The sequence below is a fragment of the Erinaceus europaeus genome, chromosome 2, assembly GCF_950295315.1.
Source record: "Erinaceus europaeus chromosome 2, mEriEur2.1, whole genome shotgun sequence".
Classification (NCBI taxonomy): Eukaryota; Metazoa; Chordata; class Mammalia; order Eulipotyphla; family Erinaceidae; genus Erinaceus; species Erinaceus europaeus.
This window is the reverse complement of record NC_080163.1, coordinates 7,094,400-7,106,581: the sequence shown is the minus strand read 5'-3', so window position 1 is coordinate 7,106,581 and position 12,182 is coordinate 7,094,400.

Genomic DNA, 12,182 nt, shown 5'->3' with positions numbered 1-12,182 from the left:
CCTGACCTATACTGCATAGCCAGGAAATGATCGCCAAGTCCAGCGACAGGCAGGGTCCTCCCTGCTTTCTTCTACACTGTCAGATCTTACATTTAGGACTCGGACCCACCCCTGGCTTCCTCCTGCGCGGTGCCAGGCGCTGTCCGGCTTCACTCTCTTGCACGTGGGTATCCCGTTTTCCTTGTGCCGTCAGTCAGATGACCGTGTTTCCGTAGTGCTGTCTTTAGACAGGTAGCCAAAGTCACTTGGCTGTCCAAGATCCCGAGCTGATGTCATTGTGTGTGTGTGTGTGTGTGTGTGTGTGTATGTGTGTTTCTTACGTGAGGCTCGGTGTTCTGATACAGAGCTTTTAAGAAACCGCGTCTTTACTCGCTTGGAAGCCCCGACGAGAGTCTCTCTCAGAGCAGCCCCTTCCACACCCCCGGACACTTCCCTGTGGGGGCGCTGCAGGTCTAGTGGCCAGAGGATGGGGGACGGAAACACTCGCAGCCCCCAGGGCCCGGGAAGCCCGCCTCGCCCTCGCCGTACATAAGCCGCCCCTCCAGCTCCTGCCCCTCCTCACTGTGACACTGTCGGTTCCTGCCTTGCCTTCTCTGTTTCTAGCTGTGTGTGACAGGGTGTTGCCTTCTGCCTGCGAGTGGTGTCGTGTCGTGTGTGGCCTGCTGTCAGAAGACCCTTTAACATCTCACACAGATCCACCCGGGAGGGGGCCTGGGCCACTAGCCCTGCGGCCCCTGAGCGCGGCAGTGGGGAGGCCTGGGTGAGTGCCCCCGGGCAGGAAGCCTTCAGACCTAGCTGGGGCGAGACGAGACGCGCCACTGCCGGTGTCTGTCATAGTCCCTGCGTGCATGTGCGTGCATGGGTGAGCGTGTGTGTGCGTGCATGGGTGAGTGTGCGTGCATGGGTGAACATGCGTGTGTGAGCATGCATGGGTAAGCGTGCGTGTGTGTGCATGGGTGAGTGTGCGTGCTTGGGTAAGCGTGTGTGTGCATGGGTGAGCATGTGTGTGTGCCTGTGCATGCATGTGTGAGCGTGCGTGTGTGTGCCTTGCGTGCATGGGTGAGCATATGCGTGCGTGTGCGTGCATGGGTGAGCGTGTGTGTGCCTGTGCATGCATGGATGAGCATGTGTGAGTGTGCGTGTGTGTACATGGGTAAGCGTGTGTGCGCGTGCACCGCCTTAGTCTCTAAAATACTCCGGGAGAGAAGATGGCTGTACTCTCTCCCCTCTGGAGCACTCTCACCAGCTGTTTGAGCCCTTTTGCAAAAACCTCAGTCCCAACCCCCAGCCCTGGCCCAGTTTGGGTGTGAATGTCTCCCAGCTCTGGTCCGCCCCCGAGCTGGCTTCAGGTATCAGCTTACAGTTTGCTTTGTCAGTGGCGTTACTGTGTCGTGATGTGTGTAACGGACTTCTCCCGCCGACAGGTCACCCCTGCTTCTGTGAAAATAAAGGTGTTGACGTGAACCTGTCACTCCAGCCTCTCAGTTCACCGCGCACTGTGCCTTAGCACCCAGCCCGGACAGAAGCGGGAAGGGGAGCTGGGCGGTGGTGCACCTGGTTGGGCGCACACATTACAGTGCGCAAGGTCCAGGGTTTGAGCCCCCAGACCCCACCTGCAGGGGGAAAGCTTTGCGAGTGAAGCAGGGCTGCAGGTGTCTCTCTCTCTCTCTCTCTCTCACTCTCTATAGCCCCCTTCCCTCTTGATTTCTGGCTGTCTCTCCAATAAATAAAGATAATAAAAAAAATTTTTTTTTAAAGCGGGAAGGGCTTCGCTGGGCCACCTCCCCAGGCCTTCTTTCAGCGGCCTTTCGGCAACGTTTCCAGCGCCAAGACCGTACACAGCACCCACAGCATGGTCACCTTTCTTTGTGAATAACTGTGCAGGTGTAAGACCGCTGCCGCCTGGCTGACCGCGTCGCCGCTGACATTCACCCAGCCCCTCGGGCCAGAAGGCATCCTTGTGAGAACCGGGTCCCGAGTCCTGAATGCCGTCAAGAAGGGGGGCCCGTGACCGACACCCCGCGGTCTAGTTTCCCTCTCCCAACCGCATGGCTCTGGTGGTGACCGTGAGACTGAAAGGGAGGTTCAGCGCTCACTGCTCAAAAGAGAAACGGGTGTGGAAAGAAACAGAATCGGATGCTGGCAGAGCCTGAGGAGGCGAGATTCACATTCCAACTCAGGAGGTGGCGCGATGGGCACAGAATTGGACTCAGCAGCGTGAGGTCCCGAGTTTGGCAGCCAACATTACAGGTGCCAGAGTGATGCTCTGGTCCTCTCTCTCTCTCTCTCTCTCTCTCTCTCAGAAATCCATGAATCTTTTTTAAAAAATCACTTTGGCTGGAGTCAGGCGGTAGCGCAGTGGGTTAAGCGCACGTGGCGCAAAGCGCAAGGACCGGCGTAAGGATCCCGGTTCGAGCCCCTGGCTCCCCACCTGCAGGGGAGTCGCTTCCCAGGCGGTGAAGCAGGTCTGCAGGTGTCTGTCTGTCTCTCCCCCTCTCTGTCTTCCCCTCCTCTCTCCATTTCTCTCCTATCCAACAACGACGACATCAACAACAACAATAATAACTACAACAATAAAACAAGCAGGGCCACAAAAGGGAATAAATATATTTTTTAAAAAATCACTTTGGAAGGGACTGGGAGGATAGTATAATTATTATGCAGATGACTTTCAAGGGTTCTGAGCTCCTAGATTCAATCCCCAGCACCGCCTAAACCAGAGCTGAGCAGTGCTCCAGTGGGGAAAAAAAAAATCCCTTTGGTTGGAGAGAGAGCGTAATGGTTCTGCAGACAACTGTCATGCCTGAGGTTCCGAGGTCCCAGATTCAAACCCTGGCAAAGCTGAGCAGTGCTCCGGTGGGGAAAAAAATCATCATAATAAAAGCCACATTACTCGGGCAGGGGTTGGGGGCTTGACTCAGTGGCTGAGTGGGGGAGGGAGTGGTCATGCCGCGAGCTGATTGAGTAAGAGATGTAGCTACCGTCTCTTGTGTCTCCAGGTGATCGAGTCACCCGTCATAATCTGGAGTCGGGTCTCAGCCAAACCAGAGACTTGGGCAGCCGTGCATTCTGTCAGCTAGCTCCCACCTCCCGCTCCTGTGACTCTGCTTCTTTCTCCCCCAGGGGCCCCCTTTCTGAGACTAACAGTTTCCCTATGGCTTCTTTTCCGAAACAATAATATTCCCATTCTTTGCACTTAGTTAAAACATAGTTATGGGAGTCGGGCGGTAGCGCGGCGGGTTAAGCGCACGTGGCGCAAAGCACAAGGACCGGCGTAAGGATCCTGGTTCGAACCCCCGGCTCCCCACCTGCAGGGGAGTCGCTGCACAGGCGATGAAGCAGGTCTGCAGGTGTCTGTCTTTCTCTCCCCCTCTCTGTCTTCCCCTCCTCTCTCCATTTCTCTCTGTCCTACCCAACAATGACAACATCAATAACAACAACAACAATAAAACAAGGGCAACAAAAGGGAATAAGTAAGTAAATATTTTAAAAATAAAAACAAAGTATTTTTCTGATTAGATAACTCCTGTCTGATATGCACAAATACAGAACCAAGTATTTCACCAGTACTAGGGATCTGAAGATAGATTAATAAGTATTCAACTAAAACTTCAATCTGTTAGCCAGTTTCAATTTACCAAAAAATGTCCTAGCACGTATTTCCTGAAAACATTGTGGATCAGTTATACTAACACTACCACCAGAGACGAACGTAATACTAACAGCAAACCACCAGAGAATAACAGAACATGACATTGATAACAATACCATCAGAAACGAATCTAATACTAAAAAAATACCACCAGGGACGAACATAATACTAATAGCAATACCATTATAGACAAAGCTAATACTAACAATACCATAAGAGACACACACAACACTAATAACAACGCCATCAGAGATGCACACGACACTAATAACAATACCATCAGAGACACACAACACTAATAACAATACCATCAGAGACGCACACGACACTAATAATACCATCGGAGACGCACACAACACTAAATACCATCAGAGACACACACGACCCTAATAACAATACCATCGGAGACACACACGACACTAATAACAATGCCATCGGAGACGCACACGACACTAATAACAATGCCATCGGAGACGCACACGACACTAATAACAATGCCATCGGAGACGCACACGACACTAATAACAGTACCATCGGACGCACACGACACTAATAACAATACCATCGGACGCACACGACACTAATAACAGTACCATCGGACGCACACGACACTAATAACAGTACCATCAGACACACAGACAACACTAATAACAGCACCATCAGACACACACGACACTAATAACAGTACCATCAGACACACACAACACTAATAACAGTACCATCAGACACACACAACACTAATAACAGTACCATCAGAGACGCACACAACACTAATAACAGTACCATCAGAGACGCACACGACACTAATAACAGTACCATCAGAGACGCACACGACACTAATAACAGTACCATCAGACACACACGACACTAATAACAGTACCATCAGAGACGCACACAACACTAATAACAGTACCATCAGAGACGCACACGACACTAATAACAGTACCATCAGACACACACGACACTAATAACAGTACCATCAGAGACGCACACAACACTAATAACAGTACCATCAGACACACACGACACTAATAACAGTACCATCAGACACACACGACACTAATAACAGTACCATCAGACACACACGACACTAATAACAGTACCATCAGACACACACGACACTAATAACAGTACCATCAGACACACACAACACTAATAACAGTACCATCAGAGACGCACACGACACTAATAACAGTACCACCAGAGACGCACACGACACTAATAACAGTACCACCAGAGACGCACACGACACTAATAACAGTACCATCAGACACACGACACTAATAACAGTACCATCAGAGACGCACACAACACTAATAACAGTACCATCAGAGACGCACACGACACTAATAACAGTACCATCAGACACACACGACACTAATAACAATACCATCAGACACACACGACACTAATAACAGTACCATCAGACACACACGACACTAATAACAGTACCGTCAGACACACAGACAACACTAATAACAGTACCGTCAGACGCACAGACAACACTAATAACAGTACCATCAGAGATGCACACGACACTAATAACAGTACCATCAGACACACACGACACTAATAACAGTCCCATCAGAGACGCACGCGACACTAATAACAGTACCATCAGAGACGCACACGACACTAATAACAGTACCATCAGACACACACGACACTAATAACAGTACCATCAGACACACACGACACTAATAACAGTACCATCAGACACACACGACACTAATAACAGTACCGTCAGACACACACACGACACTAATAACAGTACCGTCAGACGCACAGACAACACTAATAACAGTACCGTCAGACACACACAACACTAATAACAGTCCCATCAGAGACGCACACGACACTAATAACAGTCCCATCAGAGACAAGCCCAGAAGCGATCTGAGAAGACTCCTCTGTAAGCCGCAGGCTCAGAACCCCCCGCCTCTCTTTGGCCACGTGGTTGTCACTCGGACTCCGCCCGTATTACAGACCCACTGCTCCTGGCGGCCATTTTCTCTCTTTTCTTTTCCCCCTTTCTATTTTACCTTATTTGACAGGACAGAGAGAAACGGAGAGGGAAAGTTAAGAAGAAAAAGAGAGAAGGGGTAGGTAGCAAAATGGTCATGCAAAGAGGCTTTCATGCCTGAGGCTCTAAAGTCCCAGGTTCAATCCCCCGCACCACCATACACCAAGGGCTCTGGTTAAGAGACAGAAAGACAGACAGACCTGCTGACCTGCTTCACCTTTTGCGAAGCATCCACACTGCAGATGGGGGACAAGACCTTGAACCCAGATCCTTAGGCTTGATGCTTAATCAGGTGCGCCAACAGTCGGCCACCTCGCAAAATTTTCTGTTAAGGGGCCAGGCGGCAGGTAGCGCAGCGGGTGAAGCGCCAAGGACGGCTTAAGAATCCCGGTTCGAGCCCCCGGCTCCCCACCTGCAGGGGAGTCGCTTCACAGGCGGTGAAGCAGGTCTGCGGGTGTCTGTCTTTCTCTCCCCCTCTCTGTCTTCCCCTCCTCTCTCCATTTCTCTCTGTCCTATCCAACAACAACGACATCAATAATAACAAAGGGCAACAAAAATGGGGGAGAATGACCTCCAGGAGCAGCGGATTGGTAGTGCAGGCACCAAGCCCCAGCCAAACTACCTATCTATCTATCTATCTATCTATATGTACACTATTAAATAACAAAGCCATTTTCAGTTAACTAAACAAGACACAAACAGTCAAGAGTGCCTATAGACAGAAAAGTCGCCGGTCTTTAATTATTTAATTATTTCCTTCCCATTTCCCAGGACTTTGACAGAACAGTTTCAGTCCTACAACTGGACACAGATTAAAGATTCACCAGCTGTTTCTCAAGCTCCAGCTCCTGCTCTGGCCGACACGAGCATTTTCTATTTTCTATTAGTTGTGCACCCATGCCGTGGTGTTCGCTCTCTTAGAATACACCCCAGGCGTTTTCTGATGCTCTGGATTCCCCACAGATGCGGCAGAGGGACACAACCAAACGGTAGAAAGGCCAAGAAGCCACCCAAACAGGACCGACCAAACCAGACGTCTTTCAGTTTCCACACCCCCCTTCACAAGAGCCAGGGGAAGTCTCCAAATCTGGTCAGAGGCCTCGGCCCCTCAGTGACGCTGAGGTCCCAGACGGCCTACACACCCAGGCATCCAAAAATGACAACCACGACTAACAACAACAACAAAAAAAAATGCAACAAAAGGGAATAAAAAATAAATAAATATTTTTTAAAAAATGACAACCACACAAGACAGTGAGGAGGGCGGAGGATTTCCGGGGGTGCAGCGCAGGGAGCTGAGCGGCCCTGGAGTCCACAGATTCAGCAAAACCCCAGGAGCTCCGACTCCTTTGCTTCTGGCAGCTGTGTGGCTGAGGCAGGGAAGGGAGCCCGCGGGGGAGCTGCCGCTTCCGAAGTTGCCGGCCGGCCGGCCGCTGGCGCCTGGAGCAGCTCACCTGGCAGGACACTTTTCCAAGTGCAAAGACCAGGGTTCAAGCTCCAGCCACGATGTGCGGGTACCACGCAGAGAGGAAGCTTCCGCAACGCCGGGCAGTGTTGGTGCCTGTCTCCTGCTCGCTCAGCCCCTCTCTTTGGGACTGACCCTCCAGCTGGAGAAAAAGCAAGGACACGCGCGGCCGAATGAGCAGCTCCAAGTCCTGACCACAGGCCCCTCCACAGCAGGGCCATTTGGATATTTAAAACATCCTTTGTAAGCCGGGCAAGATTGATGACTCAAAAATTAGCCTTTTGGGGGCTGGGTGGTGGCGCACCTGGTTAAGTGCATACATTACAGTGCACAAGGACAGGGGTTCAAGCCCCCAGTTCCCACTTGCAGGGGGAAAGCTTCACAAAGAGTGAAGCAGGTCTGCAGGTGTCTCTCTCTCTTTTAATATTTATTCCCTTTTGTTGCCCTTGTTGTTTTATTGTTGTAGTTATTGTTGTCGTTATTGGATAGGATAGACAAATGGAGAGAGGAGGGGAGACAGAGAGGGGGAGGGAAAGACAGACACCTGCAGACCTGCTTCACCGCCTGTGAAGCGACTCCCCTGCAGGTGGGGAGCCGGGGGCTAGAACCCGGGATCCTTACGCCGGTCCTTGTGCTTTGTGCCACGTGCGCTTAACCCGCTGCGCCACCGCCCGACTCCCAGGTGTCTCTTTCTCTCCTCATATCCTCATGTCTTCCCCTACTCTCTCCATTTCTCTCTATCCTATCCGACAACAACGACATCAACAACAATTACAACAGCAAAAAAAACGGGCAACAGAAGGGAATATTAAAAAGATTAAAAAAAAATTAGCCTGGGAGTCGGGCGGTAGCGCAGCGGGTTAAGCGCACGTGGTGCAAAGCGCAAGGACCGGCGTAAGGGTCCCGGTTCGAGCCCCCGGCTCCCCACCTGCAGGGGAGTCGCTTCCCAGGCGGTGAAGCAGGTCTGCAGGTGTCTGTCTTTCTCTCCCCCTCTCTGTCTTCCCCTCCTCTCTCCATTTCTCTCTGTCCTGTCCAACAACAACAATAATAATAACTGATAAACAAAAGGGAAAAGATGGCAAAAAAAAAAGAGAGAGAGAGAGGGAAATAGCCTTTTGTGGAACCAGGTGGTGGCGCACCTGGTTGAGCACACAAGTTATAGTGCACAAGGACCCGGGTTCAAGTTCCCGCTCTCCACCTGCAGGGGGAAAGCTTTGTGAATGGTGAAGCAGGGCTGCAGGTGTCTCTCTGTCTCTCTATCACCCTCCTGCCTCTTGATTTCTGGTTGTCTCTATCCAATAAAGGTAATCAAAAAAATGTAAATAACCTTTTGTATGATGGTGACATTGATCAGAGTTTGACTAAAGATTTGGACTGCTGGTGGGAGTGGTATGCAGACCCGTCAGCAGGAGATAACAGATGATAGTCCTGGGCCAACTACTGATCTGTAAACTCTTATTTCCCTGATAAAATCATTCAGAAAAAAATACATGTGCAGAGTGATTGCACCACATGCATTTAACCTGCTGCGCTACCGCCTGACCCCAGATGGTGAAATTTTAAATAAGTGTATGGTGTTGGGCGGTGGCTCAGTGAATTAAGTGCACATAGTACGAAGCGCAAGGACCGGCGTAAGGATCCCGGTTCGAGCCCCCGGCTCCCCACCTGCAGGGGGGTCGCTTCCCAGGCGGTGAAGCAGGTCTGCAGGTGTCTGTCTTTCTCTCCCCCTCCCTGTCTTCCCCTCCTCTCTCCATTTCTCTCTGTGCCATGCAATAAAAAATGGAAAAAATGGCGGCCAGGAGCAGTGGATTCCTATCGCAGGCACCGCAGCGATAACCCTGGAGGCAAAATAAAATAAAAGTCTACGTGCATTTCTTCTTTCTATTGGTTCTATGTGTATCTTATTGTTGGGGCTCTGTGTAAGCTTGATAGAGCTCAGGGAGAACTCCCCCCATCCTTGGATGGAGGTCTGAGAAGATACCCTCTTGTCAGTCTCTCTCAACCGAGGTGAGCAAAGGGGAGAAACCATCTCTCAGACTGAGTTCTTCCCTTCCTGACTCTCAAGCCTACAGAAACTCCAATACACTTCTCCATTAACTGCAGACCACATGGCCTGCCTGCCTGCCTTATGGTTCATTCAAAGTTCACATAGTCACCCAGAGTTCACACAACCACCCCACTTCTGATCACTAGAGAAAGCATACTCCATCACACACCTCTCTGACAACAGTCAGTGAAGCACCAAACTTTATTTCCTTATAGCTTTGATACCTACCATGCTCTGTTTATCTTTACCCTATCTCACCCTGCTGACTTAACCCCTGTGTTTCTCTCAGATACCTTTGGATAATTAAGTTGCTTGCATCATGGAGAATAATTGTCTTGACCTTTCTGTATCTCATCAATTCCTGTCATACCAGCCCCCTACCATGGGGGCAAGCTGACGTTTAAGAAACCTGTAATTCCTGACATGTTTGAAATATGTTCTTTGTTTGGTTTTCTATTTAAACTCATGTCCACCTGCCAATAAAGGAGCTCTGAGCACGCTGCAGTCTCCCCGGTGTCTTTGCTTCGTTTCGTCCCTTGAGTGAGTGAGAGAGAACCGGTCGGTCGGCTGCCTTCCTGCTGGAGATCACCCCCGCCAGAAAGCCGACATCTTATGTGGAAATAAAAACAAAAATGTCTACGAAGTCAAAGTTCCGTCTTGTATTGTCAGAGGGCAGCAGAGTAGCCCCCTTGGGTGGTCTGGCCATGTTGCTGTGAGGAGGGGCTGGAGATTCACGGCTTAAAAAGTGGAGGGGCCAGGCGGTGGCGCACCTGGTTGAGCGCGCACATGGTGCAGTGCGCAAGGACCTGGGTTCAAGCCCTGGTCCCCACCTGCAAGGCGAGAGCTTCCCTCGTGGTGAAGCAGGGCAGCAGGTGTCTCTCTATCTCCATCTCCCCCCTCTCAATATCTCTGTCTCTATGCAATCATAAATAAATAAAAGTGGAGGGGCTGGGGAGACAGCATCATGGTTGTGCAAAAAAAAAAAAAAAGACTTCAGTGCCTGAGGCTCCTAGGCCGCCTAGGTTCAACCCCCGCTGGACCAGCATCAGCCAGAGCTGAGCAGGGCTCTGGTCTCTCTGTATCTCTCCGTCTCTCTCTCATTCAAAAGAGAAAACGGGGGAGTTGGGCAGTGGCGCAGCGGGTTAAGCGCAGGTGGCGCAAAGCGCAAGGACCGGCATAAGGATCCCGGTTCGAGCCCCCGGCTCCCCACCTGCAGGGGAGTCGCTTCCCAGGCGGTGAAGCAGGTCTGCAGGTGTCTGTCTTTCTCTCCCCCTCTCTGTCTGCCCCTCCTCTCTCCATTTCTCTCTGTCCTATCCAACAATGACGACATCAATAAAGCAACAAAAGGGAATAAATAAATTTTTTTTTTAAAAAAAGAAAGAAAGCAGGGCAGGGCAGGACAGCATAATGGTCATGCAAAACACCTTCGGGGCCTTGAGGCTCCAAAGTCCCAGGGTCAATTCCAGAAGCTCAGCAGGGCTCTGATGAAAGAGACAGAGACAGAGACAGAAAGGGAGGGAGGGAGGGAGGGAGGAATGAAGGGAGGTGGGTGGGTGAGCAGAAAGTGTGGGTCCCGCAGAGACGGGTCTGCAGTCCGCCCCGCCGAGCCGGTTCCCTGAACTGCAGCCTGGAGGCCTAGGGCGCAGATGCCACCCTTGACCAGCACCTCCCGAGCTTAGTACTCCCCGGCACTGGGAGGCAGACACGGCGGGAGTGGAGGGGAGGAGCGGGCGGGGCAGCTTCTGGAGGACTGAGTGTCAGCACTGTGTGGGAGCCGGGCAGAACAGCTCCCGGAGGACTAAGCGTCAGCACTGCACGGACGGAGTGGGCAGGCGGGGCAGCTCCGGGAGGACTGAGCACAGCACCGCGAGGGCGGGCGGGCGGGGCAGCTCCGGGAGACTGAGCACAGCACCGCGAGGGCGGGCGGGGCAGCTCCGGGAGGACTGAGCACAGCACCGCGAGGGCGGGCGGGGCAGCTCCGGGAGACTGAGCACAGCACCGCGAGGGCGGGCGGGCGGGGCAGCTCCGGGAGACTGAGCACAGCACCGCGAGGGCGGGCGGGGCAGCTCCGGGAGACTGAGCACAGCACCGCGAGGGCGGGCGGGCGGGGCAGCTCCGGGAGACTGAGCACAGCACCGCGTGCAGGGCGGGGCAGCTCCGGGAGACTGAGCACAGCACCGCGAGGGCGGGCGGGGCAGCTCCGGGAGACTGAGCACAGCACCGCGAGGGCGGGCGGGGCAGCTCCGGGAGGACTGAGCACAGCACCGCGTGCAGGGCGGGGCAGCTCCGGGAGGACTGAGCACAGCACCGCGTGCAGGACGGGGCAGCTCCGGGAGGACTGAGCACAGCACCGCGAGGGCGGGCGGGGCAGCTCCGGGAGACTGAGCACAGCACCGCGTGCAGGGCGGGGCAGCTCCGGGAGGACTGAGCACAGCACCGCGTGCAGGGCGGGGCAGCTCCGGGAGGACTGAGCACAGCACCGCGTGCAGGGCGGGGCAGCTCCGGGAGGACTGAGCACAGCACCGCGTGGGCGGGCGGGGCAGCTCCGGGAGGACTGAGCACAGCACCGCGTGCAGGACGGGGCAGCTCCGGGAGGACTGAGCACAGCACCGCGTGCAGGGCGGGGCAGCTCCGGGAGACTGAGCACAGCACCGCGTGCAGGGCGGGGCAGCTCCGGGAGACTGAGCACAGCACCGCGAGGGCGGGGCAGCTCCGGGAGGACTGAGCACAGCACCGCGAGGGCGGGGCAGCTCCGGGAGGACTGAGCACAGCACCGCGAGGGCGGGCGGGGCAGCTCCGGGAGGACTGAGCACAGCACCGCGTGCAGGGGGCCGTGGCAGGTGCACACAGCGCGGGGCCCGGCGCCGCTCCCACCGCCGCTCCCACGACCCGCGCGGCCGCCCCTGCTCGGCGCCCCCGGTGCCCCGGTCCGGCCGCAGCTCTCAGAGGCGTCGTGCACCGACCCTCCTGCAGCGCTCAGCGCCTCGCGCCCACT